Source organism: Rissa tridactyla, chromosome 3, assembly GCF_028500815.1.
Source record: "Rissa tridactyla isolate bRisTri1 chromosome 3, bRisTri1.patW.cur.20221130, whole genome shotgun sequence".
In the NCBI taxonomy this organism is placed as follows: domain Eukaryota; kingdom Metazoa; phylum Chordata; class Aves; order Charadriiformes; family Laridae; genus Rissa; species Rissa tridactyla.
Genome location: NC_071468.1, coordinates 25307748 through 25316356, shown reverse-complemented (window position 1 = coordinate 25316356; position 8609 = coordinate 25307748). Strand labels below are relative to the sequence as shown.

Genomic DNA, 8609 nt, shown 5'->3' with positions numbered 1-8609 from the left:
AGTACTATAATAAACCAGAAACTGTCAAGCTCATCTTCGAGAAACATTAAGCAGGGGGGGAAAAAAGAAAATGTAAAACCAACCCTAAGTAACTTGCCTTACTCCTGTTACTAGAAATAATATAAATCAACACCTGTGGCAATAATGCATTCCAGTACCAGACCTATGCCTATGGGTGCAGCTAACCCAAGTCTTGTAGGGAAAGGATTAGCTTCAAAACGGCACTGTCTCACCACGTCCTTGGCCTTGTGAAGCACATCCATGAGGGGAGAAGAGACTGTATGATTGGGGACATACATTACCTCCATTGTCACTCTTGGAGGATTTACAGGAAGAGAATGAAGAGCACAGCAGAAGTTTTATAACAATAAGGTACCCCCAAAGCAATGCAACTATGTATTGTAAATACAGTTAAAGAATACTGAAGTGTTTTTGCAGTACTAGATTCTTTGCTAGACATCGTCAGCTACTGGCTGATAGCCTCTCATACTCAGTGAGAACAGATACGGAAATCGACATTTAACCTGGTCTTTAAAACGATTGCTGAAATTTATTTAAGAAGAGAACTTATTCATTTTGGGTCAACATGATTTATTTTCTTTTATACAGATACCCATTCTCTTTTGTATCTAGATTTTCATTAATATTGTACAAGATTGCTATTCGTAACTGGATGAGAATCTGCAAAGTAACACTTAGAATACCATATCTTAGAATGCACATTTCCTCATTGCAACATCAGAAATACTGATTTAAAAAAATGTGTCACCTTGTTTTATGGTTCAAACGTACTATAAAATGTTCCCAAGAAACATCTGGTTTGTATTCACACCAGTTTGGTTTAAATACATATGTCAACAGATAATCCTCATATTCCAAGTCTGAATGAAAACAGACCTTTTCAGCAAATTCAGCCTCATCCTAATTCCTTCTGAAATAAGTGATAATTTCTACTTCATTAAGTGCAGAATATTATCCACTAGTACTAAACTTAATGAACTTAAAAATCTTACCTTTTAATAATCAATTCATAGCTCATCCCATTATCACTGATCTCAGTGACACAGGAACATATTCTAAGGGATCGTTAAATAAACAAGCCTATGCCTTTTTAGATTTGAAGTTATATTTTTCAAAGAAATGACAACAAGCATAAAAAATAATCATAATAACCTTTATTACAGATATACTCTTATTTTCAACAGCTGAAGACTGTTTTTTTTCCAGTGCTAAATAACTTAGCATTTAAGCAGAACAGCACTCACGAAACAACAAAACTCTACAGCAGTTATGAAGCAGCAAAAGAATAAAACCTGGATTTCTTTATCTGCTTTTTCAAGCCCTTACAAAGATTGCACTAAATACAGCTTAAGTGCCCAGGAGGCAGGCAGGACACTACACTGTAATCACAGTTATTAAAAGCAATCCAAGTTACAAAAGCTAACGCAAAACCAGACTTATATTTAAGTACCATTTTTAGTATAGCACAAAGATTAAAAATCATTATTTTTTCTGCATTACAAAGGGCTTTTAGGACATAAGCTACCATGACAAATTGTTGCAATTCATTTTCCTAAAATGTGAATAAAACAAAGAGAGATTAGGTGAAAGTGAAATAAAAATACGTTTTCAGTAGAGTCTTGAATAACACTGAAACAGTGTGCAACTCAGCCCTTAAAAACACTTCATTATTTATAACATAAATTTAAAATCTTAAAAAAATAATCAACTTATAATTAGGCATGTTGTATCACTGAAATGCATTTTCAAAAGTTAGTGAGAAGCGGGAGGAACCAAGCTTTTGTGGGAAATCTCTCAGTTTCAGGAAGTGAGCAAAATTAGGCAAAAGCTAATTAGAAAGCCTTAGAAGACCCTTCTTAAAACAACAAAGATACAAGAAGTTATCCGAGTTCAAACACAAACCAATGACCAAAAATACCATTTACATACCTGGTACTAGGGGGAAAAGGAGCAGACATTGAAAGTGATCTTCACTTTTAACATTGTGTAGGTTGTGTGTTTTAGCAGCCAAAACTGCGGCTTTTGGTCACACATCAATCCATACGAAGAAAGGAAACCAAGAACAAGCAAACTCTCCCATCCAAGAACCTACACACGCAGTCCTGCATCACTTCAGATAGTGAGAACTGCCACCGAGTTCAGCAGGGACAGGACCACTTGAAAAACAGCTTTATCGTATTTGCATTGCTTTTAAATGTAAGGCAGAAAGAAGATACCATGGCAGAATCATTCACTAAAAAAAAAAATAAATTTGAGATTTAAACATGCAAAAGTCAAAGAAATGAAAGATTAAATTTTCACAAAGCAGCAGTTCTCTCCTCCAGTGTAAATTGTGTGGTGCGTTTCTGCTGATAATGTTTAAATATATTGCCTCGACATGTGTTCATGCATGGTTTTCCTTCTGCTGTCCATTCAACTGAATGAGTAATAAAGGAGTTCTAAGCATTGTGCTCACTTAACATAAATGTTCCACAGTACACAGTGCCCTGTTTGTGGAAGTTTCAAAATGGTAGTCATCATCTATTGAGTCCATTTGCAACTTCTCATGTTTAGTAAGGCATTCCAAAGCAAAGGCCAAGTTCCAAAGAATGTATGAATCTAAACAGTCAGGAAAACGGGAGCCCTTGGGGAAAACAATGTTTAACTTTTTTAAACTTCTTTCCACAACTCTTCCTGCTTTGCAAAATATATTTCCCACTGTGATTTACAGTACACTACAGTTGTTTCTTTGTAAATTTAATAAAGTTATCGAATTTTTTTTTTTAATAACAATTGAAAACCAGAGTTACAGACCACTAGCAGTCCTAGATAAAGGCAAATATCATTCACAAGCAAACAAAAAAAGAATCAGTGGATATGGCGGAAGTGCCAGGAAGTTTTGGAAGAAACAAACAGAACAGAAGTTTCAAAGAGTCCGAGCTGCATAAAGAAGATGTATGTGAAACATTTTGACTTTACGGTCTTGGAAACTTTGATTTTGGGGTGGGAAGGGAGGTGAGGGTAGGAAGGATTAGAATGCAGAACACAGCAATAATGTTTAATCTATTTTTGAACTTTGTGAGTCACATTTAATGTAAACTTTCAAGTTGCACTGTTGGTAAAACAGTGGTAACAACAACAAAAAGTTCATAAATTATGTAATTCATTGCGTCATGATAAACACTACCAGGTAACAATCCTGCACTGACCCTGTGAATGGACTAGTTGACAAAATGTCAATTAGAAATTAATAGATTTATGAAACAGTTTAATGTTAAATGAAAAGCTATGATAACCTTCTGATATGAATTAAAGTTTATGATTAATTCACAGGTAACTATCACAAAATTTCTTAGAGATGAATGCTGTGAAATCTTACCAGGATTTGAGGACACAAATAAAAAAGGGACCTTTCTTTTAATAAGTTATGCAAATTGTCAGTAATGTAGCAAATGTCACAAATTGAATAAATTTATTTGTGAGACTATTAGACTACAGCAGATTTAATGAATACCAGTATTGTTTCAGTTCTACAGATGCTGCAGTAATTGTTCTGCAGAAAGTAGTAAAAGGTCAAAGAAAAACAGCTTAGGCCTTTAATGTGCAGTTTCTACTTATCTTAGGTATTTACATGATAAACAGTCTTAGCATTATGCTCACTACGTTGCTATGAGGTACAAAATGTATTATCTGTATTTGTCAGAAAGCATTAAATGACTTACCTAAAGCACCCTGTGGTAGACTGTATATTTCTTAAGTTTCTTGCTCACATCCTAACTACTTTTTCTACCTGAAAAGAAAAAGGCTCAGGATCACTGATAGTTCTGCTTACACTTGCTCGGAGAAAGGAAGTGATCACCTAAGGAATCAAACAAAATAATTTCATTTCTCAAAATGAGAATTCACTCAGCCATGAATTCCTGACTTTGGTGCTGCTAGAAAAACAGGAGATTCCCATGAAGAAAACTACAGGGTACTGACTTAGTAGTGCCTATGCTTGACTGTTCATAAGTAACAGCAGAACTGTACACATTAAGGGATTTGTAAACTTTTTTTAAACATTAATTTTCTCATATACCTTCATCATCCAGACTATACCCACTTCTACAAAAACTTCTATCATGTCCCTTCTTGAATTCCATCTTTCCTCATTAGATTCACAACCACAATGTAATAAATAGCTTTAAGGGTAACTGCCATCCTCCACCTTGCATAACCTAACGAACGATCTAATGAGAAAATGGTATTTCAAATACATTTCAAATGTATCATGTTTTCTCTAGAATGAAAAAGCCAGACTGCAAGAACTGACTTGACATTCAGCTCTGGTTCATAACAAAAGGAAATCCTTATGATTGTGAAGAAGAGAAAGCAGGGCATTTAAGTCACAGATATAACTCCCATTTACCTTTTTGGAGAGCTCCCACAGAAAAAGGAAGACTACCACAAATCACAAGTGTAACATAGCCAAATCTTCTCTATAGCCACAGGAAAGGTGCAATTATAATTTAGCAACAAAACAGCAACTCCTCCAGGCAGAAAACATCATATTGAGAAACAAAAATCACTCCTCCTTTCCCTCTACCCTCAGGCTCATAATTAAAGGAAACTCAGAAGAGATCCTCTTTATTTCTATTGCTTGAAAACAAAGAGCCCTGTTGAGTCAGAGAATACATCTCTCTCTCTCAACTTCCACCAGAAACTCCTTCTAGTCTGCCCTGAAAATGGGTTCCAGACATAGACGGCATTAGAAAATGTATTATTTTTTTAATCAGATCAATAGATCGAAGTTGTTAAAAGAACGTGGACCTTTGTAAGTCTCACAAGAATTAAAATACCCTGATTACATTAAAAAACTATATGTTTTCAGAGAAAAGGGTAATTAGCACTTAGAAGTGTGGAGGGGCCTTAATCATCATGGAATTTAAAGAACAGCTGCTAATTAGTGCATGTGTGAAAACAGAGGGCTGACAGGAAGAATAATGTCAAAATTAAGTACCAAATTTATGTTTCTGTTGAAACCACATTTTTTAAGGGTCCACCTGAGTTTAAAAAGTTAGGCTCCGGGCTTATGTCTTGGAGGCACTCTATCAGTCCACTTGGATTGCTCTGCAAAAATATTCTCCAGCTGCTGACTGGCTATTTCCATCCTTCAGCTTGTGAGAGCCACTCTAATGCCTGGCAGCTGTTCAGATTTATCCCAGTAACTTCCATGAGGACATTCAGTATATTGAGCAATTAAGTCACATTCTGGGATGGGAATGAGTAGGATCCATAGATTGCGGTAGGTCTGCTGTAGAGGGCATTTATTATGCAAGACTCACACACAGTCTGATTCTGCTCAGTACTCACCAACTTCCAGCAAGGCTGTGTCTAACTGGGCACCACCTGAAAGCTACAACGGGCAAATGAAAAATTCTGCGAAAGCTTCATATCAAGGCATAGGACTTTTTTCAGGAAAAGGGGATTATTCAACTATTTTCCAGGGAGGTTCTAGTATAGGATAGTACATCACAGGCAGAGATGTACAATCAGTACAGATTATTTTTTTTTTTTTAGAGTTACAGTAAGCTTTGCAATCGTATTCTGGTAGCTCATTCAAAGGACCATTTCCCTGTCAGCATACAGTCATCCTTGTAATAGTGAGGTAAGCATTGTAAAAGCCCCCTTCAGAGGGGATGCAATGTTATCTCCAGAACTGATAATATATGCTGGGGCTGTTTTGTTGCACTTAGAGCAATTAATTGTACAACTACATGTATATTGGTCCAAACACCACTCTGTTTGACAGGTGTACTCATAGTAGCATGTAACCAGAAACAAGTTAGTGGAAAAGCAACAGCTATTAGATTTCTAGAAGCTAATGAAGTAATCCAGGTTTTTGACAGAGAACAGCACAAATCTGTTGATACAGGTTTCTGGAATTTCTTTTTTAAAGCAGATGAAGGAAAAAAGTCCGTATTCCTGAAAGCTTGTTCACTTCTCTCCTCTCTTCCTTTATAAAATTTGATCTCATAAAAGGCACAGCCACTCTTTAGTAACCATACCACTTTCCCTTGGAATGCTCTGTGACAGCCATATTTAGCTTAAGTTTGCGCTGCACCATGCTATCATTACACTGCGCAACAAAGCCCTTCAAATTGGATATGCAACCTCTGCAAACACAGGCTGCTTTATCATAATGAAAGACTGAAAAAGAAGGATTGCCAGCAACTCTTCAACTACCTTTTTTAGTGCAGTGCCACACCCAAATGGCTGAATATCTACCTTCTTCAGTTGGTGTAGTTCGAGTTCCTTGTTTCACATGGCCCACCACATTTTCCTTGAGCTCAATCAACCTGAGAAGATGCCATCCCAAGCTAAAGATCTATTTGCTGCGTGGTCTGCCTACAGAAAACAACAGCTTTGGGAGACACACACACTCTGACTTTTATGCACAATTTCTCAAAAAAGGCACATGCAGAAGGGATCAAAAAGATCCAGCAGCTTTATAATACCACATTTAGAAATACAAAGGGTTACAATAACAAGCGGGTAAGCCTTGTCTACCAAATACTACTATTAAAAGCTTGCACATGTGGCCCAATATCCTTTCAAATCTACAATCATTATAATGCTTTATTTAAATATAGGATTATCTGATTCTTCGAAAAAAAGGCAAAAGAGCCAAGGCCAGCTCCTGCAGGACAGTATAAACACTCCTAGACTTTGATCTTTCACAGCAAGAATACACGGCCACAGAGGCTACAGAGCATCCTCGGGCTGTTCTTGATAGGAACAGACTTGGCAACCAGACTAGAAATGAAACAGCATCCTTATGAGATTCTAGATATACACTAGTGTTGTCATTGCTGTAGTTAAAAGAAAGACTAACACAAATGGCATCCCCGACGTGGTATTTATGTAATAATTAATTGCGGGGAATGTCGTGTTACAGTTGGCGTAGAAGCTATCCCCCGGGGTAATACACTGCTTCTCTTTACTGGGAGAGCGCAGTATTGGAAGAAGAGGAGCACCATGGTTTCCTCTCGCCCTCAGCGTGACAGAGTTGTTCTTTCACACAGCACCCCGCAAAAGGGGGTTAAGCAACGCCGCAGGCTCCCTCGCCGATGCCAAATAAAGGCGACCGACGGCCTCTCCTCCCTCTAACAGCTATAAATCCCGCCAGCGCTGCCGGTCCCCCATGACCCAAAGCCGTGACTACCCGCAACACTCAGCGCCCCGGCGGCGGCTCCCCGCTCCGAGGGGCGGTCAAGGCTGGGCTGGACCAGACCGGACGGGGCCGGGCCGCGGCTAGAGCGGGCCGGGGCTCTCCTCCCGCCCTTTCTCCCTCCCTTCCTTCAGCCAGGGTGGGCAGCGGCCCCACTACCCCCGGGCAGGCCGGCACAGCCTCCTCACCTGGGCCCGCCGGCCCGGCCCGGCCCCGCCCGGTCGCGCGGCAACCGCCGCCGCCCGCTGTAAACACCGCCACGCACGTGACATGACGCGGCACGCACAGCCCCGTACGACGCAGCGGCAGCGCCCGCATTACGTCACCTCGCCCAACGGCGGGAGTGTCTATAAATAACCCGAGGGCGGGCGCACGCGCCGGCGCGGGGCGTGGCGCCGGGGGACGTTAGCCCGGCCAGGACGTCACCGCCGACGCGTCCGCGGCCCCGCCCTCTTCTTCTATTTTTACTCCTTTGTTTCAAGTCTCCGCCCCTCCGCCGGCAACCGCCGCGGGAGGACGGGATGACGCCATCCGCTTCCCGGAACGATGACGCGCCGTGCGCGCGGGGGGCGCTGGAATGCGGCGCGGGGCTTCGCTGCCTTAAAGGGGCAGTGTCCCCCAGCCCCGCCCCCGGCGGCCCTGACGGACGGGGGCAGCCGGTGGGGCGGGGGGGGGGGGGTCGCAGAAGGGGGCCGCCGAGCCCGGCCATTCCCCAGCCCCTGGTGCCGCACCGGCGTGGGGGCCGCGGGGCCCTGCCCGCAGCGCTCCGGCGGGAGCGGGGCAGGTGCCGTCCCCGGGGCTGGCGGCGAAGGTGCCCCCTCCGGGGCGGGGGGTCAGGCCCGAAGCGGCGGGGACTTGTCCGGTGTCTCCTAGGGCGTTCAGGGGACGGGGCCTCGGATGCTGGTGGGGGTCTGGGTCCGGCGGGTCGCGGCACCGGTGCTTACCCGGTGTGCGGGTGCCGCGCAGCCGCGGCCCGGCGGGGTGAGGGGTGCCGGGTCTGCCCTCGGCCTCCCTGGGGCCAAGCAGGGGTGCGCATCCCTCGTCAGCCACGGCTCATTTACAGAGGGCGAAGCCCGTCATGTGTTCCCCGTGTGTTTCCAACCGTAACGCAGAAGCACCAAAAACCACAGTAAAGGCTTTCCACCGATGAAGCCCCTCCGGCGAGGGCTGCCAGCCGCCGGCCCTGGCCCTGGCCCTGTCCCTCCGTCTGCGGGCGGGGCACAGGGAGCCCCTCGCTCAGCCTGAGGTCGGGATGATGCTGTGGCATCGTATTTAGATCATGGCTCGCAGGGAAACGTGGGGTCCACTTAGTCACCTATGGCATGACCTTATATATTCCCACTCGATTTAGTAACAGCAGTTGGTTTCTTAGGGGGCATGTGAGATTTAATTTATTAAC

The 8609-nt window shown here is 42.9% G+C and overlaps 1 long non-coding RNA gene across 8 annotated transcripts; it reads right to left on the bottom strand.

Annotated features, from left to right (window-relative positions):
• Window positions 1–1153: 1153 nt before the first annotated feature.
• On the bottom strand, window positions 1154–7513 carry LOC128907230 (uncharacterized). 8 transcript variants are annotated; one of them, XR_008465532.1, is made up of 4 exons: window positions 7399–7513; window positions 6226–6403; window positions 3723–3790; window positions 1154–2254 (listed from the first exon to the last, which is right to left on the bottom strand). It is a non-coding gene; the product is annotated as an uncharacterized LOC128907230 (long non-coding RNA). The 8 variants fall into 8 exon arrangements; XR_008465531.1 differs by having other exon boundaries at window positions 6226–6387; XR_008465530.1 differs by lacking the exon at window positions 6226–6403 and having other exon boundaries at window positions 3723–3859.
• Between the last annotated feature and the right edge of the window lie 1096 nt (window positions 7514–8609).